This window comes from Equus asinus, chromosome 23 (assembly GCF_041296235.1).
Source record: "Equus asinus isolate D_3611 breed Donkey chromosome 23, EquAss-T2T_v2, whole genome shotgun sequence".
NCBI classification, from domain to species: domain Eukaryota; kingdom Metazoa; phylum Chordata; class Mammalia; order Perissodactyla; family Equidae; genus Equus; species Equus asinus.
The window spans coordinates 54967136-54978681 of record NC_091812.1 but is presented as its reverse complement, the minus strand read 5'-3'; positions in this window follow the sequence as shown (position 1 = coordinate 54978681).

Sequence of the window (11546 nt, the reverse complement as noted above, 5' to 3'; positions counted from 1 at the left end):
GATAGCTTAGCAATCTTTGAATCTGCTTTTGTAGTGCACTGTTGAGATGCCCATTTTGTGAAGGAAAAAAACCAGGGAACCAACTCTGTGTATATGATTGTCGTGAAGTTGCCAGTACTGCTGCACTGAGGTGACGTGTCCCAGGTGAAAGCAGAGGCCTTTGATGTTTTAATTAGCTTGCAAACCTAACTGTAGAATTTCCATGAAGCAGTTTCACTATTGGAAATAGCCAAGGACACTCATTACTATTTTACTGTTTTCCAAAGTGTCTGGAGACCCCTCGCTTTGGATATCTTTGTGCTGAAGGACATTTCCAGATGCAGTTGCTGAGCGCTGCCTGGCAACGACTAGGATGTATTAGCAGGGTATAAAATATAATGCCCAAATCTTAGTAGTGCATCACTTTTTCAGTTACAAAATCAAGGTAGTGGTGTGGATGTGGTTGTCCTCTGAGCAGTACATCAGAGATTCAGGGTCTGCCTTCTTGAGGCTCGACCTTCATCAACATGTGGCTTCCAAGGTTGCCTTATGTAGGGGAGAACATGGAGGTTCCTAATGGGCAGGCTGGGAAGTGGTGTTCATTATTCCACCCCCATTCTGTTGGCTGGAACTGTCACATGGCCACACCTAACTGCAAGGGAGGCTGGGGAATGTGGTCTGACTGTGTGCCCCAGAACATGAAGAAACGAGTTTGGTGATCAGCTGGCAGTCTCTGCCACCTGGGGCTTAGAGGCTCTGACATTGGTAGGTGTGTGCTTCTTCCCATGGTGGATTTATGCTCTTTTCTGATAACTGGAGCATGGGAGGTATGAGGGGCAGGAATAGATTTAGGCGTTATTGATGCCACCTGACTCAAGTCTTTTCTAGCTTGTGGGAACAGATAGAGCAATAGAAATAGTAACTCAGATTGTACTGGCTCTTGCCTACTGCTTCAGCAGCCATCTTCCACTGCCTCTAGGTTTTCATCTGCGTATATCTTATAGGTTGGTCTATTAGCAATACTTATCACTTGCTATCTGCCTTCTTTTTCCTCTCCCACTTCATGTACCTGCCCACCCTTTATCCCACTATTTAAATTCACTGTCTGTCAGTCACCTGAGGGCACCCTATTGCTACTACTGTGCCAAGAACACTGTCAGACTCCATAGATGACCATCCCCCTAAGAGGCTGGAGTAGTGTTGTATTCAGGGCAGAAGTAAGGAGAATACCTATTTTCTTGGTTGTCTTTTGCTGTGAAACAAACTACTCCATAAAACTACAAATTATTTTTTTCACAAGTCTTTGGGTTGATTGGGCTAAACTGTGCAGTTATTCTGCTCCACATGCTGTTGGCTGGGGCTGGCCACGTGGCTGCATTCAGCTGGGAAGTCAGCCGAAACTGGTAAGTCCAAGCCATCCCCCAGGACCCTGTCTGCATGGCTCTCTCCCTTCAGTAGTCTCTCCTGGGCTTCCTTACAGCTTTAGCAGCTGGGCTCTGAAAAGGTGGAAGCTGCCAGGTCTCTTACGGTCTTAAAAGTCTCTTGGTCAAGCAAGTCACAGAGCCAGCCCGGATTCTAACAGAAAGGAAATAGGTCTTGTGTATTCAGGGATGGGAGGAATTGTTGGTGGTCATATTTGGAGATTATCACCATGTCTTGTCAGTCTGTCCACCTTGTCACCTGTACTCTCAAGGCCATGCTCCCTGTATTTTAGTATATCAGAGTGACCCGTGAAATTATTACTTCATTCCACTGCCATTATAACCCTTTCTCGAGAGGGTTCAGGCTACTGACGTCATCACTGTAACCTTGAGCAGGTAGGCCCTGATGCTGGGGATATGTAAGGTGTGCACAGGAAATAATGAATGAGCTAGTTTGGCTGATGCTGAGGGTTCATGTTAGGAGGAGGGTGAGTTTAAATAATTAAGCAGTGGCCTGAATTCTGGGCTAAAGGGTCAGGGAGCCTTGAACTCGTGGCAGTAAATTGCAGGGCAGTATTCAAGGAAGATGAATCTCACAACAGTGTATAAACAGGGTTGAAGGATTGTGTCCCTGACCATGGCCACCATTTATAGATGTAAGATGAGCAAGGCCTGGACTATAGGGAGAACAGTGGGGCCTAAAAGAAAGAGTCATGAAAGGCGGAGGAGTAGTCACTGTGATTCAGAGGCACCATGGAGAGGCAGGAAGGAAAAAGGAAAGGCTGGGTGCAATAAACTCAGCCCCAAATAATAGTTTAAAAATACTGTTAATGGGGGACTTTGTGCTAAACACGGAACTCCGGAACTAACCAGAGGTAGGTAACTGAGAAGCTTATGTTTATACTTAGTTTGGTCTTGTTGATGGTGGTAGTGGAAGTTCATGTATCAGTCAGCTTAGAATTAATTATGCTGTGTAACAAACAGCTCTAAAAATCTCAGTCCCTTATGACAACCCAAGATTTATTTCTCACTCATATTATGACTGTCACAAGTCAGCTCAGATCTGCTTCACATCTTCTCCATTTTGTGATCCAGGCAGAAGCAGCCTGGATCTAGAACATTCCTGCCACAGGGTGGAGAGAAAACAAAAACTGATGGAGGCTCGTGGTAGCTCTCAAAGTTTCTCCTTGTGATCACACAGGTCCCTTCCATGCTTTATTTTATCTTTATTTTATTAGCCAAAGCAGATCATTTAGGTTTAAGCCTGATGTCTATGGGGACAAGAATTATATTCCTCTCACAAGAAGAGACACCAGGAAAGGGCCCCTAGGAAGAAGCAGCAAATATTTTTGAATAAATAATACAATCAGCCATGGTGACATTTTCCCCTATTTTTAATTACACATATAATGAGGAATCATCATAGAAAATACTGAAAAACACAATGCAAGCGTTCCTGACCACTCCAAATTTCTCAGACTAGAAATAACTGCTACTGTTAGTATTTTGATGTAAATGTCTTCGGATATATTTCTCTGGGAAATTTTTATAATGGAGTCACATGATATATGCTGTCGTGTCACTTAGGTACTGACGTGAAGGTGCACAAGGACCCTGCACCCATGTCAGTAAATACACATCTCCATCCTAACTCATAATGGCTCTTCAGCGTTCCTTGTATGAATACACCATAATTTATTTGTTGGACATTTAGATTTTTCCAATTTCACTGTTTAATAAAGTACTACTTAAATAAAGTCTCATAGTACATATTTGCACATTTATTAGACTATTTCTCTTGGGTAAATTCCTAGCAATGAATTAAAAGGAATATCTTTCTAATGTCCTTTTTATACATCATTGACAAATTTTATAGCTTAGTTTTTAAGGCCCACTCTTCCTTTTCCCTCTCCTAAAATGGAGTAGTGTTACCATAGCAATAGCAAAAAAAAAAAATCCCTACTCTCGTAGAAGTGCCTAATTTGTCTTTTGTCTTCATTTTAACTAAGAACGTTACAGTTTTTGCCAAGGTTGGCAAGTAAAATACCTGTCCGGAATCGCTCGTGGGTTGGGAGGTCAACGCCCTCAGAGAGGTGACCTCAGCCATCCCTGGTTATCCTATTTAACAAATTGGCTGCCCTGTTGTCTGCTGGGAAAGGCTCTGTCAGTCACAGTTGGTCATGAAGTTGCTCTGTCAAGGGAGACTCAATGATTGAGCAGTGTCTCATCAGCTTGTAATTTGGAAAGCAGTTGGTCATCAACAAGGCAGTTTATGTAAAGATCATTAATTTAAAAAAACCCAACTCATTATGGTAGATTGACTTGGGGATTTGACTCATTTCTCAAGAGCGTTCGAAGGCATGATGCAGGCTACTTGTCATCCGGATTTTCTTGGCGAAAATTAAGATGTGCTGGAATGATTAATTCAGCGCTTTCCCCCTTTAGCCCACATTCTAGGGAGGGTCTACTGTTCTGGAAACTGAGTGTGAAATCTGGATTCTCAAACTGGTGGTTGAATTAAAAGATGATCGGGGGGCCGGCCCTGTGGTCAAGTAGTTAAGTTCATGTGCTCCGTTTCGGCAGCCTGGGGTTCCGCTGGTTTGGATCCCGGGCATGGACATGGCACCGCTCATCAAGCCACGCTGAGGCAGCACCCCACATAGCACAACCAGAGGGACCTACAACTAGAATATACAACTATGTACTGGGGGGCTTTGAGGAGAAGAAGAAAAAAGAAGAAGATTGGCAACAGATGTTAGCTCAGGTGCCAATCTTTAAAAAAACAAAAACAAAAAGATGGTCAGAAATGGTACAAGTGTACCTTCGGCGGCATCCACGTGCAGTGAGTGAGGTCCTCATGGGGTGAAGGGTGGAGCACAGTAGAGATGAGCGGCAGGAAAACATCCTTCCATTATACAGCTGCTGAGATTGGGCTGGGAACCCTGAAGCTAGACTTAAACAACTCTGCAGTGGTGCTAATAAATAAAATACCAGGCTGCTTATTCTAGATGGCAGAAAATACATTTACATTCACATTGTAAAATGCAGGCTCACATGGTAACTAGAGCAAGAACCATTACACAGCATTCTTAACTTGCTTCTGTTTTTTTTCTTAAAGAAGGCAGGGTAGCTAACAGTAAGACATGAGCTTTGGAGAAAGAGAGCCCTGGGCTTGAGTTCTGGCTGTTCTGCTTTCTAGCTGTGTGACCTAGGCTAGCACCTGTTACCTTCCCTGGGCCTAGGCTTTCTCATTTATAAAATGAGGCGGAGTAGCAATATCTACCTTGTTGGCTATTTGTAAGATTAAAATACATATAACATGCAGTATGATCCCTGCCTAACTTAAAGAAAGTAAATGGTGGCTATTTTTAATATGATATATAGTATAATTATAATTATACTATACATAGAAGGGAGAAGTATAAGGGAGAAGTTGAAATAGAGAAGGAAGAAGTATAAGGGAGCATTTTGCCGGAGTTTTCCCTGGGCCTGGCCTGGAAGTGGTGCATATCACTCTGCTCACATTCCAGGTCTGGAATGAATTCACATGGTCACACCTTACTGCAGGTGTGGGGCTGAGAAATATAACCTCTGGCTGGGCAGCCACTTCCCAGCAACACTCAACACCACGGGGAGAGAGCAGGAATTTGAGAGAAGAGCCAGCCAGCTCTGTCATGTATGCTTTGGTTCTAAAGCATCATCAAGAGAAGGTTTTGATGTTTTTGTGTGCCCCTAATCTTTTAAAGGAAGAAGTAATGGGATTTTGGTGACAGAGGAGATAAATAGGCGGAGAGAAGGATTTGAGGACTTGGACTAGTGAAGCTAACTAGGCTGATGGTCATACCATTGTAGGAAGTAGGGCTTTTGAGCAGGTCAGGACATTTGTGGGAAAAAGACCAATGAAGGGTGTTTGGGGCATAAAGAGTTTGAGGGAATTATGAGATATACTATGAAAATCTTCCTTAGACACTTGGAAAAGTAGACCTAGAGCTTCAGTGTGGCCACCTTTCCTAAATGAGGACAGATGTTTTCTGCTTTTAAATGTGCCTATATCCATCTTCGATATTAAGCTGTTGGAAAATGAAGCTCAGCGTTTACCTTTTCTTCATGGTAAGAAATGCCCAACCCAAACGGAGGAAAAAAACTAGGCTTTTTAAAAATCTCTTTTTTTAAGTATGCATTTTCAAGGTCATGTGTGGTACACCTGGGGACTGGATATACCATCACATGATTTATGATTTGTCCCACTGTTGCCCAGGGAGAGTGAGCGATCATTGCATACAGGAGATCTCATGAAGAATGCGGATCCAGAAAAACTCCAGGCAAGCCATTGAGCAATCCATATTAGTTATAACATCATAGATCTGGTGTCTGCAAACTCTATATGGTATTTTGGTTTAAGTTGGCCTCGATGTGGAACTGGGTGCCTGGCCGCTTTTACTTAACCAGATAGTTTGTCAACCGCGCATTACAGAGGAGGCGTTTTCTTAGAATCCTCAGATTCTATATGGGCGTGTAGGGGCCTGGCCTTGTGGCGTAGTGGTTAAGTTTGCATGCTCCACTTCAGCTGCCCAGGGTTCATGGGTTCAGATCCCAGGTGTAGACCTACACACTGCTCATCAAGCCATGCTGTGGCAGCATCCCACGTACAAAATAGAGGAAGATTGGTACAGATGTTAGCTCAAGGACAATCTTCCTCAAGCAAAAAGAGGAAGCTTGGCAACGTGTGTTAGTTCAGGGCCAATCTTCCTCACCAAAATAAATAAATAAATAAATGAATAAGTAAGTATTGATTACCCACAGCAGTCAAAATTATTTTCTTCCTCAATAGCTTCTTATGCAGATACCTCACTTAATAGTTCAACTAGGGAAAGCATTTCCTTTGGTCTAATTTTTGCTTTTTGGATACTATCTATATTTAATTCAATATGCCTTTCATATGAAGCATCTGTGAGTTTCCTGCCCTCTAGAGTCTTACGCTTTTATGTAAGATGGTGTACCTAGGCCATCTTCATCTTGGCAAAATCATCTGATACATGTAGTAACCAGCCGTTATCTTAGTTTGCTTGGACTGCTATAACAAAGTATCACAGACTGAGTGGCTTAAACAACAGAAATTTCTCACAATTCGAGAGGCCGGAAGTTCCAAGATGAAGGTGCCAGCAGCTTGGGTTCCTGGTGAGGACCCACTTCCTGCCTTACAGACAGCCACCTTTCTCAGTAGGAGCTCACAGGGCCTTGCCTTGGTGCATGCGCATAGAGAAAGAGACTTCTCTTTGTCTTCCTCTTATAAGGACAGGGATCCCATTATGGGGGCTCCACCCTCGTGACCTCATCTAAACCTAGTCACCTCCCAAAGGCCCCACCATACAACTTTTCAGGACACAGAAACATTCAGCCCATGACACCTGCCTTTATCAATTCAGGAGGTTTTACTCACACAGAAATTTATTAGTGGAGCTGAGAGTCTTTTTTGAGATTTTGAGATAGAGGAAAGAAAAAGTACAGGTTGATTTCCTTTCCTGCACTCTTTTCGTGTAGTGATAACATTATAGCCTTTTATTCATTCCATCCTTACGTGTTTATGACACATTCAGTTACCAGGCGGTGAGTTAGGTTCTGGGGATACAGAGACTCTTTAGACATGGCCAATAATCTCAGAAAACTTGTGGTTAAGAAAAAAGAGTCGGGGGCCAGCCCCGTGGCCGAGTGGTTAAGTTTGCATGCTCTGCTGTGGTGGCCCAGGGTTTCGCCAGTTCGAATCCTGGGTGTGGACATGGCACCACTCATCAGGCCATGCTGAGGCGGCATCCCACATGCCACAACTAGAAGGACCCACAACTAAAAATACACAACTGTGTACCGGGGGGCTTTGGGAGAAAAAGGAAAAAAGTAAAATCTTTAAAAAAAAAAAAGTTGAACTTTGAACAAATATGTGTAGCAAAGAGCTCTGATAGAAGTTATCATAGGGCCCAGTGGGGGCCCAACAAAAGGAGTGGTTCATTCTGCCTAAAGATACAGGGGAGGGGCTCCTGGGAGAGGAGCCTGGGAGCAACCACAGCTTGGTGTTCACAAGTCAGGCATAGAAATCACAGGCATTGAGCTTTGGGATTAGTATGGGGAAATTTACGTAGCTCTGAAATGACCTAGAGCATGTAGAAAAGCAGATCGTTTAGCTGACTGGAGCAGGGGCTTTGGGTGAGGACTTAGCTGGCGATGAAACTCGATATGTAGGCAGGTACCATATCTAGGAGGACCCCATCCTCCATGCTAAGGAGTTTGGACCTTTTGGCGGCGGGGAACCATTGAAGAGTAGTAAGCTTGGGAGTGACATTATTGACCTCTGCATTTTATAGATCACTGTGGCAGAGTATGAAGGACAACTTAGACGTTTGTCTTATGCTTTATTTCTAGACCTCGGAGGTTGGGACGTTTATTTCCATGGGTTTTGACTATTATCAAACATCTTTTGAGGATGGCTGTGGCACTGGTCTAGAAGTGCATTTATGAGAAAGTGTGGGAGAGACATGAATTCCTTTGCTCAGCAGCTCTGCTTTAAACTTTGACCTGAAGAAGATTGAGATCACCAGCCATTCCGTCCCGGGGCACTTACACCCACCTGGGAAAGGTCACTGGCAAAACTGTGCTGATAGTGGCCCTCAGGTTCTGCCTTGACCTTTTACTGTCAAGTGATGTACCTTAGATGAGAAAATACAGTGCTGGCACAAGAAAGGTAGCGTGCCTTTTGCTTTTAGAGAAGTTTGAGCAAGATGTTTCATGTTTCTGAATCCGTTTCCTCATCTGTAAAATTGGAGATAATACTCTTTGGCCTACAGAATATAATCTGTTCTGCTATAATTATTTGGAAACCATTAATTTGTTCTAATATGATCAATACATCAGGGGACAATTTGATCACAACGTGGATTTTGTGTTTGCTTTTATGACATTTTCTCTGTGAGAAACATTAGGTGAATGTAGGAAACTGCACCCAGCTGAACCGAACTGCATAGGAATACAGGTAACTCAGACCCACAGCCCAGAAATCTGCCAACTGCCTCAGTTCTTGGCATGGGCTGTGAGCCACATGCACACATCTGGTGCAACTGTCCCTCTGATCTCAGATGACCCTCCTGCCACCACTTTATAACAACTCACAAGCTGCAGCCCATCTGATGCTCACTTCCACGATCAAACTCTTCAAGGTAAAGTTCCATACATACTTGTAGTATTTTTGTATTTCTTAATCATTTAATATGTAGAAAACTGTGCTACTGTTTTTGCTAGGTTCTTCTATGTTACTAACAAAAGTTTGTGAGTTTTGTCCTCCCAGTGCCAATTTTCCCTTGAGCCCTGTGGTTTTTCTTGTGTGATTTTGCATGGCACAGTGGTTTGTAAGCATGCCTATGTCGCGTGATAGCGGAACTGACTGTTCTATAAAGATTAAATGTTAGGATGCATGTGCTAACGTTGTTGGTACAATATTTATACAAGGTGGGCATCAGTGCAGACTGATTTTTTTCCATTCATGGAGCCATTCAGTGGTGGCCAGATCAAGTGGGAAGAGTCTTCTCAATTGACATTATTATGGGTCGCACTTCATCATCAGGTGAGGGGACAGGGTGATCAGGCACGAGCTCCTGCAGCCTGCTCTGTCTTCTCTCCTTACCAGTGCCCCTTGATGGGATGTGTGCTAGTTGGTGCTCAAGCTTTGTGTCAACTCCAAATGCACCCTTCCATACTCAAGTCCGTGTTCGCACTGGGAGTCCTGGAAGCTGGCTCCCAGTTAGATTCTGCCCATGGGAGCATGAGAGGGAGGCTGGCAGGCTAGAAGAGGGCAGAAGGGTTTGCTCCTTCCTGTATGTTTGCTGTTCCTGTTTTCACCCTGGCAGTGGTCTTTAGTTTCAGCCTCTGGTTTGTTCGTTTTGGCACACCCAGTACCAGCTGGGCAGCACCCACTCCTCAGAAGTCTGCACCCAGCTCCGCAGAGTCCCTTCTCCAAGCTTCTAGATCCTAATTATGCCATCTCCTCCCTTTCTTCCCTAGGATTGGTGGTTGCTTCCTTTGGTTTTTATTTCTGCATTACCTCAGTGTTCCCTGTTCACTTTTTCAGTTCCAGAACATTTATTTAACTAATTCCTTATTATGGAATTCTCTCTGGTAAGATATTTGATGTGGTTTCTTTTTTCCTTCTAGGATCCTGACTGATACAGGATGGAAATCTAGTAATTAAATCTAAATCTAAAGAGCATTTTCCCTTTAAAGAGAAAAATACAGTGAACATGAATATAGATGAAATTGTGACTGTGGCTGAATGACTCCTGACATGAGGGGTGGTCTCTTGCAGGGAGCCTGCTTGTTACATTAATGTCACAATAGCGTGCCTTTGATTTCTAGGCCAGCTCATGTTTGCATGACTGCAAGTGTTTTGGTGCATTGGCATTTTTAAGTTGTTGGCCTAGAGCTGCGAAATATGAGAATCGCTGGTTATGAGGATGTGAAATGCATTGCCCCGACCCCCTGTCTCCTGTACCCACATGGTGGTTTAGTGACCTTTTATTTTTTTCCCCTTGATAAATAAACCACAGTTAATCCTTGCTATAAGAACACCTGGCAGAGGAAAATATGGGTTCATAATTAGGAGGTGAATTTACATTTTGTAAATAAATGGAAGAAGAATTCATCTTAGAAAAAACAATTCCATCACAATATGTTTTCAATATTGAGCTGTCATAATACATTCAAATTCTTCCAGACCACACATATTTATTGAAAATTTAGTATGTACCAGGCACTGTTGTAGATGCTTGGATCATATCACTGAACAGATTAAAGATTCCTGCCCTCATGGATCTTACGGTCTTTTGAGGGGAAATAGGCCATCAATATTATACATAATGTATGCATTATATAAATACATATAGAAGAAGTCAGACAAAAAGGAGAATAAGGTAAGAAAGAGACCTCAGGAGTCGGAGTGAGGAGTGTTGCATCATTGGTTATAATGGTCAAAAGCATTAGATTTACATGAACTTAAATGGATGTTGCTAAAAGTTTAAATACAGCTCAACAAGGGGTTTTCAACACGTATTTAATGCTAGGCCCAGTTATGAGCTGTAATTTCTGTGTGGGATAGTGAAAACTGAAAATGGCAATGCAGATTCATTGTTTCAAGTCAAAGATGTGCCAATCTTGTTTTCCTTCTGTCTGTGACAATCCGTGGAAATTAACTAGCATGGTTTCTGCACAGATATATTAGCTCTAGAAATAAATAGTAATTTTTGTAATATATTGTGATTTATGCAGCTTCTGATTTAATACATTTAATTAATTTGGAAGATTTGGAATACATTTAATAATATATTAACTCTAATGCTGTATAGCACATCTACACATTAATTGTTCTTCCTACATTAATGGTTGTTTCTTTATTTTTATTATTTCTCACATAGATTTCCTAGGGGCAGTTTTTCAAGGGACTAATGCTCTCTTTTTAATGCTGAGTGGGAAAAATCTATTAAATTCCTATGTGGACAAATGTAGGTAGGCAGCTCTGGGATTAAGTTTGCAAATTTAATTTGAAATCAACTTCTCTACTTTTCCCTCACCTGCATTGTTAAAGGGACTCATTTTCAACAACCTTTGAAAACTCTGGCAGTCAGTATTCAACTAGTGATAAAATTTATTCATTTAATATATGTTTAGAGCATTTTATCCATTCCACAAAAGTTTTATCTGCATTGGAAAATTTTATCATTCAACTTTTTGGCAGTCATCAACCCATATAAATCAAAGTCAGATTCCATGATAGCAATATTATTTCAAAGGATTCTGTTTAACACAACTGTTGATTTTTTCTTATTTTTTTAATGGAAATAGGAAGTTTTCATTTTGACCATGAGTAATTCTCTGCAAGAAATAATACAGTCCAACAAAGGCTTTCAAAAGTTGCTTTCTAATTAGTGTATAAATTTTAACTATATGTATGGAAAGGAAGAAGAGAAAAGAACTAAACTGGAACTCTGCTCCTTACTCTGGTTCAGTTATCTCCAGTATAACAAACTCCTATCAAAGAACGCCTGCTCTGGAACACAGATGTGTGTGTTCATACCCTCTCTGTGCCATGACTCTCAGGAGGTGAGAAGG